Source organism: Sinocyclocheilus anshuiensis, unplaced genomic scaffold (assembly GCF_001515605.1).
Source record: "Sinocyclocheilus anshuiensis isolate Anshui unplaced genomic scaffold, SAMN03320099.WGS_v1.1 scaffold1335, whole genome shotgun sequence".
NCBI classification, from domain to species: domain Eukaryota; kingdom Metazoa; phylum Chordata; class Actinopteri; order Cypriniformes; family Cyprinidae; genus Sinocyclocheilus; species Sinocyclocheilus anshuiensis.
The window spans coordinates 120,286-120,525 of record NW_015540921.1 but is presented as its reverse complement, the minus strand read 5'-3'; positions in this window follow the sequence as shown (position 1 = coordinate 120,525).

The window sequence follows — 240 nt, the reverse complement described above, 5'->3', positions numbered from 1 at the left end:
TGTGTGTGTGTGTGTGTGTGTGTGTGTGTGTGTGTGAGTGTGAGTGTGTGAGTGTGTGTTTGTGTTTCTCTCTCTGTGTGTGTGTGTGAGTGTGTGTGTGTGAGTGCGTGAGTGCGTGAGTGCGTGTGAGCGTGTGTGTGTGTGTGTCATTATTCATTATAGTGTGATTATTCAGCTCCAGTCAGTTAATTGTTGATTCAGATTAGTTCAATAACTTTAAAATGTATCGATTATGAAAGG